Raw genomic sequence first — 18,300 nt, 5'->3', positions numbered from 1 at the left:
CACATGGGATTCCCCCGAAGACGGGACTTCCATCAATACTGGATCAGTACTGGGGAGTTGGGCTCAATGAGCTTGCAAAAGCTAATTTAATTGATGAATCCATTTTAATGATAAATCAAACCTGAATAGGCTACTTGGGAGTGAAACTGTAATTAACCTGAAAGCGTATCAAGATTAATGTAGAAAGTTTAAATTGTCTCATTTGTAGAAACCAATCAATTTGGATATTATTCAAAAGATCCATTTGAAAAAGGTAAGTCTGGCAATTTTACCTCCGTCCGAGTTAAATTGAATGAGATAACGATATCCAGTCAGGTTGGAATTGGTTGGATATGATACAAATAACCACTTGTCATAAACGTGAGACACCGTTGGGTGTTACATAGAAATAATTATAAAAATGTAAGAAATACTGGCGATTCTTCATACCCAGAATGTTGAAATCAAACGGGTGTCCAAAGGAGGCGGAACTTCCATTTTCTAAGGCACACAGTGTTGCCATGTGAAAAAATGGCTGCACTCTCTTTGTTAGCTTTAGCATCTCGTGCAGGCTAATCCTATTTGTCCACTTTCAAGCACAACATAGGATCTTAAACAAGGGAACGGTTTTACTAATCTTACGTTCAAACCCTTTCGGCGATATGTTTCGTTTTATCGGGACACGCGGAAACATGTAATACCGTTGTCTACTCACGCTCCTTAGAAGGCAAGAGATGAGAGATAATTACTTGCTTGTTAAGCTAATATATCTACTTCAATTTCTCTAATTGCCAGCCCATTATGTCTGGCTCAAAAAATGTATACTGAACGAGTCTACTCGCTCCTGAGGCGCGAGTGACAGAAAAAGCATGTTTGGCCCAACGTCCTATTTCTCCGAATACCTAATCCGCCGGCCCAAATGTATGGCCTGGCTCGTAACATTTGGTAATCGAACCTACACTGACTATGTCAGAGAAACAACACGGAGGAAACTTTGTATTGTTCAAATGGCAACACACACAACCAACCAATTCCTGTCTACAACTCCCATGGTGTATAACATAATCTGGGTGTATCATTTAATTTGCTTTTTAATTTCATATAGGCTGAATGCAACATTAAGGCCTCATTTCTATTTTAGATTCCTCACACGGGCTCCAATATGTCGTGTCGTGACTATCATTAATGTGATTGACTGTTATTTTATTAAGTAATGACATATCACATTACAGTATTACGCATGATTCATTTACTCATGTAACAATTAATTAAATAGTAATCTGAGGCACCACGGAAAAAGTTATTTAACGAGTTACTATCTCCCGACTAAACTCTAAAGATATAAATATCTCTTACATCACAGTCAATTCATTCATTCTTATTTACCTTCAGTCTTATTCTGAATGTTGCAAAATCCTTGGATATCTGCAGGAACCCTAGCATAAATGATGAATCAGCGATATACATCTCAAAATAGGGCTACTTAATGTTAGATCCCTTACTTCAAAGGCAGTTATAGTCAATGAACTAATCACTGATCATGATCTTGATGTGATTGGCCTGACTGAAACATGGCTTAGGCCTGATGAATTTACTGTGTTAAATGAGGCCTCACCTCCTGGATACACTAGTGAACATATCCCCCGTGCATCCCGCAGTGGTCTGGGGCAAAGTGGGTGGGGTTATATCCTTCCTGTTTGGCCCTGTCCGGGGGTATCATCGAATGGGGCCACAGTGTCTCCTGACCCCTCCTGTCTTAGCCTCCAGTATTTATGCTGCAGTAGTTTATGTGTCGGGGGCTAGGGTCAGTTTGTTATATCTGGAGTACTTCTCCTGTCCTTTCCAGTGTCCTGTGTGAATTTAAGTATGCTCTCTCTAATTCTCTCTTTCTCTCGGAGGACCTGAGCACTAGGATCATGCCTCAGAACTACCTGGCATGATGACTCCTTGCTCTCCCCAGTCCACCTTGCCATGCTGCTGCTCCAGTTTCAACTGTTCTGCCTGCGGCTATGGAATCCTGACCTGTTCACCGGACGTGCTACCTGTCCCAGACCTGCTGTTTTCAACTCTCTAGAGACAGCAGGAGTGGTAGAGATACTCTTAATAATCGGCTATGAAAAGCCAACTGACATTTACTCCTGAGGTGCTGACTTGCTGCACCCTCGACAACTACCGTGATTATTATTATTTGACCATGCTGGTCATTTATGAACATTTGAACATCTTGGCCATGTTCTGTTATAATCTCCACCCTGCACAGCCAGAAGAGGACTGGCCACCCCTCATAGCCTGGTTCCTCTCTAGGTTTCTTCCTAGGTTTCGGCCTTTCTAGGGAGTTTTTCCCTAGCCACCGTGCTTCTACACCTGCATTGCTTGCTGTTTGGGGTTTTAGGCTTGGTTTCTGTACAGCACTTTGAGATATCAGCTGATGTACGAATGGCTATATAAATACATTTGATTTGATATACAAATTGGCTTGTTTATTTACCAACTAACTAAATAATCACACAGAATTACATAAACACACAAACAGAATAGCTTACACATCGATTACTACATAATGCAATGAAAAGTCCCTAGTGGACTAAACCCGATATGACGGCTTGGTAGACAATGGAAAGGGGTGGGGACAGATAACGAGTGGGAAAGAAAGAATGGACCCCCTACATACAGTTGATAACTATGCTCAAGGAAATGCTAATACTTTGAACATGAACGGCCGCTCATTCTAAAATAATTGCAATGTGCATATTTAGGCTTGTATCAAAGTCTTTCGTAGTCGTAGCTCTGTTATTATGGATACGTCAGACGTACCAATGGCCGTTTGATAGGGAAATGTTCTTTAGAATGGATCTTTCAGAGTACCACCCAGTGTTTCTCAGTCGCGTTTACTGGACTAAAGTACATAAACAGCTGCCGACTGAATGTTCTTGTGTAGTCTTCATCTTCTTCACTCTAGAAAGTTTCAGTGTCTTCCAGCTCACGCTATTGGTCTCGTTGGTCTATAGAGTGGTAGTCATTTCAACGTGGGGATTCCCATCCATCTGTTTTCTGGACTGATATGTTAATTCTTCACGAGGGGCTTTATGCAGTCTGGAAAATGGGGTGTTCCATGACGTTTGACATAATGTCTGTGCTCACGTGGATGTGGTTACTGATTGGATCAATTTCATATGAAAAGCATTTTCTCATTTAGAAGGCTAAGTTCACATTTCATCTTCTCACAAATAGTTTAATATGTAGTCATATAAGTTACCCAATATCTGGATGTGAACCTGACAACTGGGAAATATACACATTCAGAGATACAGCTATGTTGTTATACTGTCCTTAGTTACATCACAAATTAGTAACAAATCCGACAGGATAGTTCTTTAACTACCCACGGTCCATTCCAACTGTTTGGATTACAGAAATATTGTTTAATTATTCAACCTTTTGATGTCATGGTACTACAGAATTCCTCTCTGCTGTAACAAAGGGATTTTCACTTCCCTTTCATTGTGTGGGAGAGAGAGAGTTCCTGCAGGTATTTTATACTTCCCTTTCATTGTGTGGGAGAGAGAGAGTTCCTGCAGGTATTTTACGACCGTTATAAAACAGTGGGAGAGAGGGGGGGGTCTGGTGCCTATGATCATCACCCAAAAGGGCAAGTCATGACAAATGTCAATTATGTATTTTTGTCACGGCTATTGAAGGAGGAGGACCAAGGTTCAGCGTGGTGAGCGTACATATTCTTTATTTAAGATGACGCTGACAAAAACAATAAACACTACAAACAAACCATGAAGCTAAAGACTATGTGCCCTAAACAAAGTCAACTTCCCACAAACAAAAGAGGGAAAAAGGGCTACCTAAGTATGGTTCCCAATCAGAGACAACGATAGACAGCTGTCCATACACAGCCAAAACATAGAAATAGAATGCCCACCCCAAATCACACCCTGACCAAACCAAATAGAGACACTTAAAGGCTCTTTAAGGTCAGGGCGTGACAATTTTAAAGGAAAGTATTCTAGGTAACATCTGACATCTCGGCTTTCACATGTCCTCAAATGTTGTGACATGTCATTTCATGGTATGTTAATCTACATTTTTTTATCTATTTTTTTCACAATATCATGTTTTTACATGTACTCATATGTTGTCACGTGTAGTTTTATGTTATCACATGTTGCTTCACATGTTATCACATTATCCAAGATGGCGAAGCAGTCAGACGTCTTTGTCCTGTCATGTCCCTTGTATATATCGTTTTACATCTTTTTCCATTGCATATCCTTTAAAATATTTTGCTAAACCTCAACATCTAAATACTCTCCTGCAACCCGCCTCACCCAATGTGGCGTGGATCTGCTTTTTTTCCTAAAGTATTTATATTTACTTCAGATCTGGAATCCCTCAACTGAAGCTAGCCAGCTAACTACCAGCTATCCGTCAGCAAACCATTGCCAGCGGTCATCAGCTAACCTTCAGCTCGGAAAGCTCTCGTCAGTTCGAACAACATGACTCTAACCAGAGCATAACGGACCTGTTATTTTTATCCCCGGATTCCTACCGCAAACTGAACATTTTCATCTTGATCTTCACAACTAGCCACAATCCTGGATGACTACTCCTGGCTAGCGTTTCCATCCCAGAGCAAGCACCAATTAGCTTGAAGCTAGCCCGGCCAGGGCTCCTGTGCTACCACCGAAGTATACTCCTGGGCTACAATATCCGGACCCCTTCTACAGCCGGTACGGGGCATGGAACCCCGCAGATCCCCTGTGACTGGAATACCGACATAATCTGCCCGAGGACTCCAACAGACCTGTCAGGCGCGACGCCCGCTGAAGGCCCATTATGCTAACCAGCAAGGCCTGCTAGTTACTTGGAACCTTACTAATTCCATGACTGGTCTATCGACGTCACCGCACGAAAGAGGCAAAAACAGACTTACACCCATCGCGACGTCCCCCAAAGGCTAACTTTCTAGCCCCTGCTATCTGCTTGCTTGCTAACCTGGTCTGCTAACTGCTAGCTTCCCAGGCCCGGTCTGCTAACTGCTAGCTTGCCTGCCCGGTCTGCTAACTGCTAGCCCTTGCTAACTGCTTGCTTGCTAACCCGGTCTGCTAACTGCTAGCCCCTGCTAACTGCTTGCTAACCCCGGCCTGCTAACTGCTAGCTTGCCCCGGTCTACTAACTGCTAGCTGCCGGCCGCGGCCTGCTAACTGCTAGCTTACCTGTCCGGTCTGTAACTGCTAGCCCATGCTAACTGCTTGCTTGCTAACCCGGCCTGCTAACTGCTAGCTTGCCCCGGTCTCCTAGCTCCTAGCTTGTTTAGCCCCAGCCTACTAACTGTTAGCTTGTTAGCATCGGCCTTCTAACTGTCTGAATCGCCGTGTCCCCAGCCAGCCCAACCACTCACTGGACCCATATGTTCACTTGGCTACGCATGCCTTTCTCTAATATCAATATGCCTTGTCCATTACTGTCCAGGTTAGTGATTACTGTCTTATTTCACTGTAGAGCCTCTAGCCCTGCTCAATATGCCTTAACTAACCATGTTGTTCCACCTCCTACATATGCGATGACATCACCTGATTTAAACATCTCTAGAGACTATATCTCTCTTCTTTACTCAATACCTAGGTTTACCTCCAATGTACTCACATCTACCTACCTCATCCCCATACTGGTATTTATTTATTTATCTTGCTCCTTTGCACCCCAATATCTCTACCTGCACACTCATCTTCTGCCGATCTACCATTCCAGTGTTTAATTGCTATATTGTATTTACTTCACCACCATGGCCTATTTATTTCCTTAACTTACCTCATTTGCACACACTGTCTATAGACTTTTTGTTTTCTTTTGTTCTACTGTATTATTGACTGTATGTTTAGTTTATTCCATGTGTGTTGTATGGGTCGAATTGCTACGCTTCATCTTGGCCAGGTCGCAGTTGCAAATGAGAACTTGTTCTCAACTAGCCTACCTGGTTAAATAAAGGTGAAATAAAAAAAATTATACAAAAATGTACTTCACATTGAATCACGCGAGATCACATGAAATTCATGTGGTTTTTCCATAAGGGTAACTTGCTTCTGACTTTTAGAATTTATATGGGAATTTATATAGGCCATGAAATTATATCAAGTTACACACAACGACAGGTGTGAGCTCAGTGATGAATTCATCACTGCCCCATCATCATCCAATTGGGCATATAGGCATGACTAAATGTTTCACTTCATGATTGGGCTTATAGGCCTCTGTGTGATTGCCATTGGACAATGTGACTTCCTGCGTGTATGGTAGTGGACAGGCTCCAGAAACAGGGAATTGATCGTCAGATGCTGCATGTCAGAGAGGCACTACAGCTAGGCTGGTTCTCCGGCCAAGCCCCCTGAGACGGAGGAAGCGATGGGAAGGCTATTTCAGAAGACAGGCTTCGTGTTCCCATGGCCTCTGTTATTGAACCACTCTTTACACTGGAAATGCCTTAAAGCTCATCTTGCGGTTATTGTCAAGTGGTCTTTCTTGACAGAGTCAAAGAGAATTTTTTTATTTTTCTCTGTAGTTTCTTTCTTTGGATACCGATGGAACATTTTCACACGTTTCCGAGATGATAACTGTGATAGCTGTTGATGATTACTGAAACCTTTCATAAGGCATTTCATGACTCACAAGTCTAACAACCGTCCATTTTCATAGTTTGTTGACAGTCATTCTATTCGATTGTGATTTAATAAATATTTTTCACCAAAGCAACCCTTTAATATAAGTTCCAAGGTCAATACAGGCCTACATACCTGCTTATTTATGTTTTTTTATCTGGATGTCATTCTATAATCCTAATCGAACTTACTTGAAATGGCACCTGAATGCTTGCTTCCAAGTGTCTAGTAAGTCGATGCAGTTGTTCTGTGCACAACTTTCATGCTACACAGAGAAATTAACCAAACTTCGTTCCGCCACGGAACCCATCCCTTCTCTGGGACACAATCTGTGGAGACAATTTTCTGACTGTCCAATCTCATTCTTTTCAACACTGCTCTAAGAGTACCAGATTTTGGCCTGGCCCTGTGATTTTTGGGGACAAACAAGTAGGCTCACTTTTACAGTGTAGAGCGCCATGTTAATTAAGAGATTTCCAAAGGACAGAAGGTGTCAATTGAATTACAGTTAAACTTTTGGTAATCTAAAAATATATGAAAATGGAATTATAGACCCAATTTGTTGACCATAACTCTATATTATATATATATATATATATTTGTACCTTTATTTAAACAGGGAGCCACCATTGAAACCAGGGTCTCTCACAGGGGAGCCCTGAAATTCATAAGACACAATCTCTGTTATTGTAAAACAAACTAAAATACATCACAACATTTATATTCAAGAAAAACAGTTACATTCCTCACTGTGAATCTCCCCAATCAACATTTTTAAATGCCAAACAGAACCAGAACATCCAATTGTAATGTATTTTGTAGTTTGTTCCAATGTGGTGAATTAAAACTAAGTGTATTTACCTCGTCCGGTGGAGACACGACGAACCTCAAACGTTAACCAACCCTGTGAACGGGTTTGGTATCTCATGTGTTTATACTTTAACAACAAAGTTAGGTAAGTCAGAAGCTTGTATAGTAGAGCTTTGTAAACAAAAATGGTGTAATGAAGTGACCTGCGTTTACTTTAATGAGGACCAACCTTTTGATACAGGATACAGTGGTGAGTAATAAAACAGGCGCCTGTGGGGCCTCCAGAGTGGCACAGTGGTTTAAAGCACAACATCGCAGTGCCAGAGGAATCACTACAGACCCGGGTTCGATCCCGGGCTGTATCACAACCGGCCGTGATCCGGAGTCACATAGGACTGTGCACAATTGGCCCAGCGTTGTCCGGGTTAGGGGAGGGTTTGGCCGGGAGGACGCATGACTCGACCTTCACCTTCCGAGCCCTTTGGGGAGTTACAGCGATGAGACAAGATCGAAAAGGGGGGTAAAATACAATAAATAAAATGTCACCTGTGATAAAACGAATGGCGCTATGGTAGACGACATCCAAAGGTTCAAGAGTAGTGGCTTTTGAAATCTGGTAAAAGGTGTCATCATAGTCAAGCACTGGCAGGAAAGTTGACTGTAGAATCTGCTGCCTGCTGTTTAAGGAGAGGCAAGATCAATGAAAAAAAGAATCACATTAAATATTAGCTTTTTAACAAGCTCATCTGTATGTTTTTGAAACATTAAATCTTTGTCAATCCAAATGCCCAGATATTTAAGGGGGGAGTAACACATTCTATGGGAGAAACATCCAATGGATAAATGTGTCTGAATGATTTTTGTGAGAATTAGAGAATGTGTATTTAGTCTGCCCGCATTAATTAAGTACACATTTTAAACCAACCAGGGCAATCAATAAGGTAACAAGGTCAGATTGCAGCTCTAAGAAAGCCTGGCTAACAGTTGGGACAATGGCATACATCACAGTGTCGTCTACATACAGATGAATGTTACAAGTTTTAACAGATAGACCAATAGTATTTCTATAAATAGTAAAGATAACATGTCCCAATAACGTCCCCTGCACTACACCTTTGGTAATATCCAGGAAACTAGACTTAACATTGTGTCCTGTCTGACAGAAAATTCTCAAACCACTTACAAGAAGCCTGATCCAGGTCTATTTCAGTCAACCTTTGAATGTGAATGTGATGGTCAACAGTTTCGAAGGCTTTGGAAAGGTCTATAAATAAGGCAGCACAATTATTTTTGTGGTCTGAGCAATTTAACACATCATCTAAAATAAGCGTCGCAGCTGAAACAGTACTATGTCCCAGTCTAAAACCGGACTGGCACACATTAAGAATAGTGAGAGTTGGCCAGGGATTATAAAACATTGTAAAGATCATTTGGAAAATGGATGGTAGTTATCTAAGTCAGAAGTATCTCCTACTTTATGTAGGAGGAGGACGTGTGCCTCTTTCCAGAACGTAGGGATAACACGTGAAAAATATATGTAAAATGTCACACCCTGATCTGTTTCACCTGTCTCCTGCGTCTGCATCTAGGTCTTGCCTTGTGTCGTTATAGTAAATGGTTCTGCAATTAGTGAAGCATTGAGCTACAGTAAGAAGGGATCAAGTGAATCAGCCACTATGGATTTTTTTACATCAATCTTTAGCACTTAGTAAATCATAGACATCGAAGGGTTGAAATGAAAATAAAGTCTGTTAGTCTGTTTTCTACAATCTGTTCTGAGGTGACCAAAGGACTCCCTCTAGTGTAATGAATACAATTTTCAGAGACAATCCTTTAAAACAGGTGGCCATCTGATCAAAATGATTATTAAAAGCACCACAATTGTGCATTTAGCCTGTAATGGGACCAGAAGCTCTCAGACCCTGCTGGGGCAATGAGGGGATGGAGTTGTGTTTCAAAGATTTGACCACTTTCAAGAAATTGGCTGGATTTGTCACGTTCTGACCTTTCTTTCCTGTGTTTTGTATTTAGTTAGTATGGTCAGGGCGTGAGTTGGGTGGGCAGTCTATGTTTGATTTTCTATGATTTGGGGTTTTCTATGTTTCGGCCTAGTATGGTTCTCAATCAGAGGCAGGTGTCATTAGTTGTCTCTGATTGAGAATCATACTTAGGTAGCCTGGGTGTCACTGTGTGTTTGTGGGTGATTGTTCCTGTCTTTGTGTTTGCACCAGATGGGACTGTTTTAGGTTTTCTCACATTTGTTGTTTTTGTTAGTTATCTCATGTGTAGTTTCTTTATAAATTAAAGAATATGAATAACCACCACGCTGCGCTTTGGTCCGCCTCTCCTTCAGATGAAGAAAACCATTACAGGATTACCACCATTCTCAAATCAAATCAAATCAAATCAAATTTTATTTGTCACATACACATGGTTAGCAGATGTTAATGCGAGTGTAGCGAAATGCTTGTGCTTCTAGTTCCGACAATGCAGTAATAACGAACAAGTAATCTAACTAACAATTCCAAAAAAACTACTGTCTTATACACAGTGTAAGGGGATAAGGAATATGTACATAAGGATATATGAATGAGTGATGGTACAAAGCAGCATAGGCAAGATACAGTAGATGATATCGAGTACAGTATAACATATGAGATGAGTATGTAAACAAAGTGGCATAGTTAAAGTGGCTAGTGATACATGTATTACATAAGGATGCAGTCGATGATATAGAGTACAGTATATACATATGCATATGAGATGAATAATGTAGGGTAAGTAACATTATATAAGGTAGCATTGTTTAAAGTGGCTAGTGATATATTTACATAATTTCCCATCAATTCCCATTATTAAAGTGGCTGGAGTTGAGTCAGTGTCATTGACAGTGTGTTGGCAGCAGCCACTCAATGTTAGTGGTGGCTGTTTAACAGTCTGATGGCCTTGAGATAGAAGCTGTTTTTCAGTCTCTCGGTCCCAGCTTTGATGCACCTGTACTGACCTCGCCTTCTGGATGACAGCGGGGTGAACAGGCAGTGGCTCGGGTGGTTGATGTCCTTGATGATTTATGGCCTTCCTGTAGCATCGGGTGGTGTAGGTGTCCTGGAGGGCAGGTAGTTTGCCCCCGGTGATGCGTTGTGCAGACCTCACTACCCTCTGGATAGCCTTACGGTTGAGGGCGGTGCAGTTGCCATACCAGGCGGTGATACACCCCGCCAGGATGCTCTCGATTGTGCATCTGTAGAAGTTTGTGAGTGCTTTTGGTGACAAGCCGAATTTCTTCAGCCTCCTGAGGTTGAAGAGGCGCTGCTGCGCCTTCTTCACGATGCTGTCTGTGTGAGTGGACCAATTCAGTTTGTCTGTGATGTGTATGCCAAGGAACTTAAAACTTGCTACCCTCTCCACTACTGTTCCATCGATGTGGATAGGGGGGTGTTCCCTCTGCTGTTTCCTGAAGTCCACAATCATCTCCTTAGTTTTGTTGACGTTGAGTGTGAGGTTATTTTCCTGACACCACACTCCGAGGGCCCTCACCTCCTCCCTGTAGGCCGTCTCGTCGTTGTTGGTAATCAAGCCTACCACCATTCTCCGATACACAATTCAAGAAATATGTTGATTTTGCTTCTTTTTTTTAAACAGGGATATACATCCATTTATAAAATGTCTGAAGCACTGCCAGTCAGACAGAATCAGTCAGTCTAGCCTTAGCTCAAGCTACATTTCTTTCCTGTAATTTATCTGACAATTCATGCGTGAACCAAGGATAAGATCTGCCTTTCCCCTTCAAGTTAAACAGGGAAATAAATAAATGTTAGGGCCTGATCCGAGTCAGTGATAGTTGACACAACCCACCAGTCACTCAACCCTAGCTCAGAAAAAAATATTGCTAATTAAATTCCCCAAATGTTCTTTGTCATCATGCGAGAGCGAGATTTAGGTAGTTTACCATCTCTTATGCAGGCAAAGGGTCAATGGTCACTGAACTCATAAGAAAATATACCATTGGCTGTAAACTTATGAGGAGTTTGTTGGTATACTTTATCTAAAAGAGTAGAATTTTCATGGTGTTTTAAAGTTGGGGCGAGTTGGTTTAGTTATCAGCTAAATTAGATTTAGCTCAGTACAAATATCTTTCAGCCCATCAGGAACTGGAATCAACCAATCTAAAGTAAGATTATCCACACTATTAATAATAAAAATTTAGCATAGTTAGACAGCAGGTCAGGCAATTTGCTAAGAGCACGCATGGAGACAGAGAGGGAGCGATAAATTCCCAGTAGCGTCAGATGGGCATTATTACCAAGGCCCACATTTAGGACTAGACATCCAAATTGCTTAGGGACAAAGGTTGTGATGGATACAAAAACTTTCAAGTTGCTCTTTATGTAAATGGCAACACCACCTCCTCTGCCAAATCTAAAAACATTATAACCAGTCAGAGACACAGAGTCCAGCATAGATTTATTTAACCAAGATTCAGAACTATGTTCAAAGGAGACAATTAACAAGTTTCTCTTTTTGTTGGCTTACGTTTTGACAGGACAAGGTGTTCAACTATAGGTGATGGTTACAAGAGGTATAGAAGGTGGACCTCAGTGAGCAGCACACCTCCTGTCTGAATCAACATGCTCAATATTTGTGTGTGTCGGCACGTGTGTCTGTGTGTCGCTATTGAAACCGGCAGCCGACCACCAGGCCCCCCCCTGTGGCCCTTCCGGAACTCGGCCATGCCTTTGCTGATCTGAATTATTTAACCTTAATGGCTTCATCTTGGGTGTCTTTCAAAGCCCGATTAAAATCCATCTTTGCTGCTATGGTTGTGTCCAGGGAATAGCTGACCAGAAGTAGGGGAAGTTTTGGCAGTTCAGTGCATTGTAAAAAGTGACAACTGAAAAGACTGACTGACTAGAGATTATTTATTGTGACAGAAATGCAGCTTTTGTTAATTAGTTTTCAAAGCAAATATGTTCAATGTACATAAAGAAGCCGACAGTTGTATTGTGATTTCAATATTTTCCTATCATGTCATTAGTGACATTGTTCTTTAGTCATTCATTTCACACAATGAAGGCAAAGTGTGACTGTTTCTATCTGAGAGTGTCAGAGTCGTGTGTGTATAGGTGGCAGGGAAGTCAGACGCAGGAGAATCAAACTTAGTGGAATGGAGTTGTTTAATAACTTGAAAACAAACATAACTCCAAAAACCATGAAAACAAAGTGGGTACGAGGACCTGTAGCGCACCAATACAAACAACACGAATACTGAACAACAAACAATCTCTGACAAGGACATGAGGGGAAACAGAGGGTTAAATACACAACAGGTAATGCATGGGATTGAAACCAGGTGTGTAGGAAGACAAGACAAAACCAATGGAACATGAAAAATGGATCAATGATGGCTAGAAGACCGGTGACGTCGACCGCCGAGCACAAGGAGAGGCAGTGAGAAAGTAATTAATCGAGTGACTGGTATAGCCTCTGAGTGGTCAATCTCTGTATGTGGACGACCACCTGTGGCCCTGTTCTGTTCTATTGAGAGGGACAGTCTTAATCATAGATGATAGTGATGAGAGTAGACCTGCAGAAAATATCACTGTGAGAGTCTGATGGCGACACAGAGGAGTCCTCCTCACCTTAATTATTCAACAGTTGGAGCGCCAGACACCCCCACTAGATACAGGTCCACATGAAGCCACTACTGGGCCTCTAAACCCCCACTAGATACAGGTCCACATGAAGCCACTACAGGGCCTCTAAACCCCCACTAGATACAGGTCCACATGAAGCCACTACTGGGCCTCTAAACCCCCACTAGATACAGGTCCACATGAAGCCACTACAGGGCCTCTAAACTCCCACTAGATACAGGTCCACATGAAGCCACTACTGGGCCTCTAAACCCCCACTAGATACAGGTCCACATGAAGCCACTACTGGGCCTCTAAACCCCCACTAGATACAGGTCCACATGAAGCCACTACTGGGCCTCTAAACCCCCACTAGATACAGGTCCACATGAAGCCACTACTGGGCCTCTAAACCCCCACTAGATACAGGTCCACATGAAGCCACTACTGGGCCTCTAAACCCCCACTAGATACAGGTCCACATGAAGTCTCTACTCAACCTCTAAACCCCCACTAGATACAGGTCCACATGAAGCCACTACTGGGCCTCTAAAACTCAAACCTAGGCTGAGCTTTTGAGGCCCAGCTACTAGTCAACTTCCCTTCATCCTAGCATATAACTGAACCACCTGGACTGAAGCTTATCCATTATCTGATTTAGCATCAATGAAGGTATATGTAATATAGTTCATTTTCAATATTTAAAATGCAAATTAATTGAATTTAGCAATGTCAGAAGGTTACACTTGAAAGGAGGGAGATTCGAGTGGTGCAGCAGTCCAAGGCACTGCATCGCAGGTCTGACAATGGCTCTCAGTTGAACAGTGTTTCCACCGACACATTGGTGCGGCTGACTTCCGGGTTAAGCGAAGAGTGTGTTAAGAAGTAGGCGTCCAGGCGTGTCTCGATCTTCGCCTCTCCTGAGTCCATTGAGGAGTTGCAGCGATGAGACAAGGTTGTAACTAGCAATGGGAGAAAATGGAGTAAAACCTTAAAACAATACAGAATAAAAAGAAGGAGGGAGACTTGCTGAAGATGTTTTCTGCAATTTCATAATTGTCCTCTTCCCCCCATTGGTGTAATTTTTCGTGCTGCAGCACAGATGCTGAATGTTTTGCTTGATTCTGATTCATGTTTTGGATTAAAACAGACTCAAAGCAACAATGGTGACAATAACAAACAGGGGGAGCAGATCAATTAAAGAACATTTTGTTACTATGGGTTATGCATCGAATGCTGGAAGAACCTGTATGGAAACAATACTTTTGATTCTGTTTCATCTGAATTACAGCCCCAACTCTGAATTAGAGCCAGTCTGAATTACAGCCCCAACTCTGAATTAGAGCCGGTGTGAATTACAGCCCCAACTCTGAACTAGAGCCGGCCTGAATTACAGCCCCACCTCTGAACTAGATCCGGTCTGAATTACAGCCCCAACTCTGAATTAGAGCTGGTCTGAATTACAGCCCCAACTCTGAACTAGAGCTGGTCTGAATTACAGCCCCAACTCTGAATTAGAGCCGGTGTGAATTACAGCCCCAACTCTGAACTAGAGCCGGCCTGAATTACAGCCCCACCTCTGAACTAGATCCGGTCTGAATTACAGCCCCAACTCTGAATTAGAGCTGGTCTGAATTACAGCCCCAACTCTGAACTAGAGCTGGTCTGAATTACAGCCCCAACTCTGAACTAGAGCTGGTCTGAATTACAGCCCCAACTCTGAATTAGAGCCGGTCTGAATTACAGCCCCAACTCTGAATTAGAGCCGGTCTGAATTACAGCCCCAACTCTGAACTAGAGCCGGTCTGAATTACAGCCCCAACTCTGAATTAGAGCTGGTCTGAATTACAGCCCCAACTCTGAATTAGAGCCGGTCTGAATTACAGCCCCAACTCTGAACTAGAGCCGGCCTGAATTACAGCCCCAACTCTGAACTAGAGCCGGCCTGAATTACAGCCCCAACTCTGAATTAGAGCCGGCCTGAATTACAGCCCCACCTCTGAACTAGAGCCGGCCTGAATTGCCAGTCTGAATTACAGCCCCAACTCTGAATTGGAGCTGGTCTGAATTACAGCCCCACCTCTGAACTAGAGCCGGCCTGAATTGCCAGTCTGAATTCCAGCCCCAACTCTGAACTAGAGCCGGCCTGAATTGCCAGTCTGAATTTACAGCCCCAACTCTGAATTATAGCTGGTCTGAATTTACAGCCCCAACTCTGAATTATAGCTGGTCTCTCACTCCGAGCTCAGAGGGAGATGGGTAAATGCACTGGGGTGACTAATGTGTTTGAATTCCACTGCTCCCAATTATTTCTCCACCTTTGAAATGGCCTGCATATATTATGCCATAACAGATTTATTTAATTAAGTATGCCATTTCCCTTTTCTCATCAGCAAATATGCTGGCATGTGGAAAACCAGCTGCCATGAGAGAGAGTTGACACAAGTTAGTGATGGGGGAGAGAGGTGACACTCGCAATAATATGTGCTAACCATGTGTATGTGACAAAAAAAATATTGATTTGAAAAATATTGATTGTTACATATTGGGATATTATTTTTGACAATATATAATATCGTATCATTTTGACAATATCGCATTATTATTTTTGCGCTAGTCGGCTGTACCTGGACCAAAACTCCAGTATTCTTCCTTCATAGTTTGTTCTCCATCTTCTTTTTAAATAGGGAGCCAATTTGTTTTCAGCACTTTTATTTCCATGACTGATCAAACTCATTTTCTCATGGCTCTCTCATTCCTCTGCAGCAGACATACAGTGAGCGATATGTTTGGAACATTGAATCAAAAATCAAAGCACAGTATCGAATCGCAATACATATATAATCATGAGAATCGCAATAGATATTGTATCGCCACCTAAGTACTGTGACTATATCATATCATGAGATCCTGGCAATTCCCAACCCTAGGTGACACAACCAATGACGATTATCGGGTGACCAGATGTTTTGTGTTTATTCTAGCTTATTATAAAGCTAAATTTAAGGAATATAGTATGACACTCATATATGTACGTCTCTCTCGAGCCCGTACAGGAGTTGTAGCGATGAGACAAGATAGTAGCTACTAAAACAATTGGATACCACGAAATTGGGGAGAAAAAGGGGGTAACATTTTTACAACAAAAAAATGTGGAAATATAATCCATACACACCAGACCTGGGCAGAAAATAGTTGTATTTTGTAAATACCAACTTTTCAAATACTCAAGCTGGTCAAATATAGTTTATATAAAGTTGCCTTCTCAGAAAAAGACATCATTTTTGAAAGTATTCTGAATACGCCTCAGAAAACCAAATACTTTAAGTTATTTGACTATAGGCAAGTTTATTTGAAAACAAAAATATTTATTTAACGGCTGCCAAATAGTTGAAGAACCAATAAACTACAACAGTTAGTATATTTACACTAATTTAACTATCATTAACACAAGGTTTGGAGGGCTCTCAGATATGAATCTTAATATAGCCTATAGCTAGTATTAAAGTTTTTGACAATTGCTTACACAAGATTTCTGAAACTATGGTTCCTTTTCTCTAGACTCTACACACACAACAAACAAAAAACACACACACAACATGCAAAACGTCACACATCTCTTGCAAAACCAAACCCTTAATTCAAAACCATTTGAACTTTTCTCAAAATTGTGTTTTTGCATCAAAACTCTACACAAACCATCAAATGATTAGCTCTTATACACGCCAACTACACACGGATGTGACAAACATAAAACACTACCATCTTGTGTCTTTTGCATGTTCAGTGGAGTCCACGGCAGTTTGTCATAGCACTCACAAGTACATGTATGTGCACAAATATATACAGTATGTATGCATAGTCAGTATATATTTACTCTATATACAGAAATGCAAGAGGAGAAAAATAAAATGTATTTATTTCTCAAAACATTGTATTTTCATCCAGATTTCAGGATGAACAGTAACAGACAAAACAAACACAGTAGAAGATAAACAAATAGGCTTGTCCTCCTCCTCGTCCCCATCTTACTCTCACTCCTCTAACTCTCTCCAAAATTGGCCTCCATTGTTGTCCAAACCAAGAAAGCCAACCCAAGTCTTCTAAGTGAAGAAAGTAGCATTTTCACATGTGAACACTGGGTGTAGGTAATCGGTAAATGAGTGTGGCATTTGGAATGCCAGTGTTTTCCAAATTAAACACAAGACGTGTTAGTTTTGGATGATGTGTCTAATGTAGATAACTGTGTTTAGTGTTTTGCAAACTGAGTGTAAAGCAGATAATGTTCTTGACGTTTTGCAGACTTGGTCTGAGGATTAGGTACATGAGTTAATGGTTTCACTGAGTGTGCCTCAAGTACCACCTTTAGTGGGTAAGCGATTGTAAAAAACACATGACGGACATGGAATCACCTCAACATTAGACAGTAGACCACTTTTGCAGCTTAAAAATGAACTAATACATAATGAGTGAGACATAAGGTAATGCAGTAGAACTTGATATCAAGTTCCTATACATGTGAAGTAACTGTGGTTTTTGTAATAGCAATATTGTTGTTACATACAGAGAAAATTCTTAAGTGTACATTTTTAAAATAATAACACTGACAGTGTTAACAATATACACAATATACAATATACGTATTGCATAAGGCCTTATTTTGAGGGCCTAGTTTTACCCTAAAGCAGGGTTTCCCAAACTCGGGGCCCCCAAGGGGTGCACATTTTGGTTTTTGCCCTAGCAGCTGATTCAAATCATCAACTAATGATCAAGCTTTAATCATTTGAATCAGCTGTATATTGTTAGGGCAAAAACTAAAATGTGCACCCCTTGGGGTTCCGAGGACCGAGTTTGGGAAACCCTACCCAAGAGGCTTCCGCATGCTTCGGTCTGGTTGGAGCAGAACTCGGGGAGGCGAACCATATGAGTTTGCTAGCATACATTAGCATGAAAAGACCTTAGCTTGAAAAACAAGAAAACCCCCCCACCAATAGTACTGTTTGTCCATCTTGAGACACTGTAGCCACTTCCTCAAAATAGTCAGAATATATTTTTACGTTTTTGCCGAGGAGATCTTCAGAACCTTCCCGAAGCCAAAAACGTCACAAAATGTCGTCATAATATATGCATGAACTGCTCCGAACTGTTTGAGATGGGAAGCATACATACGCCTTAGTTTTTTATGATTGCTTAGGCAAAAATACACACTAAAC

This window comes from Oncorhynchus kisutch, linkage group LG20, assembly GCF_002021735.2.
Source record: "Oncorhynchus kisutch isolate 150728-3 linkage group LG20, Okis_V2, whole genome shotgun sequence".
Classification (NCBI taxonomy): domain Eukaryota; kingdom Metazoa; phylum Chordata; class Actinopteri; order Salmoniformes; family Salmonidae; genus Oncorhynchus; species Oncorhynchus kisutch.
This window is presented reverse-complemented; position numbering follows the sequence as displayed.